Source organism: Colobus angolensis, unplaced genomic scaffold (genome assembly GCF_000951035.1).
Source record: "Colobus angolensis palliatus isolate OR3802 unplaced genomic scaffold, Cang.pa_1.0 Scaffold38, whole genome shotgun sequence".
Classification (NCBI taxonomy): Eukaryota; Metazoa; Chordata; class Mammalia; order Primates; family Cercopithecidae; genus Colobus; species Colobus angolensis.
The window spans coordinates 7,864,832-7,865,539 of NW_012117154.1; positions in this window are offsets into that span (position 1 = coordinate 7,864,832).

Here is a 708-nt window from a genome sequence, read left to right on the forward strand (position 1 = left end):
CATGGGGAGTGGGAGTGGGGACAGTGGGGAGAGGAGAGAGCTGGGGGAGCCTGGGGACAGGATGGGGAGTTGCTGGGGGGAAGGGTAAGGTGGAGGGAGGGCAGTGCAGGGAGGACAGTGGAAGAGGGAGGCAGTGGTGACAGTGGAAAGGGAAGACAGTGGGGAGGTAGAAGGGAGGAGGGTAGGACAGTCCAGCCCCCATTGGCAGGGGCAGCTGGGGAGAGCAGGCCCCACCTTTGTGTGCCCGAGGGCCTGGGCCTGCCTGGCTAAGAGTCTGCACACTCCCAGAGCTGGAGCTTCTCAATGTCGCTCTTGCAAGGTGAGCCTACACTCCGCTGGGGGCAACGCAGGGGACCCAGTGGTCCTCCCCGGGAAAAGTGTGCTTTGCCCTGACACAGAATTTGTGGCAGAAGCCCCTCCCTTGAGCTCAGGCTGCACCTCTGGCCACTGAACACAAGGAGATGCAGAGAGGTCTCTGGAGTCTTACCCCCCACCCCCGCGCCCCTGCAGCAGGGGCAGGGCTTGGCAGCCTTCTTCGAGGTGCCCAGGCCTGGGCAGCTATTCCAAAGCCACAGCTGCCCTCCCCAGTGTGGGTCCCTTGGTCTTAGGAGCATCCAAGCTGCAGAGCCCAGTAGACAGAAACTGGTTTCAGCGCCTCACTTTATAGGAGGGGAAACTGAGGCACAAGCACAGTGCTACCCGGCTCGG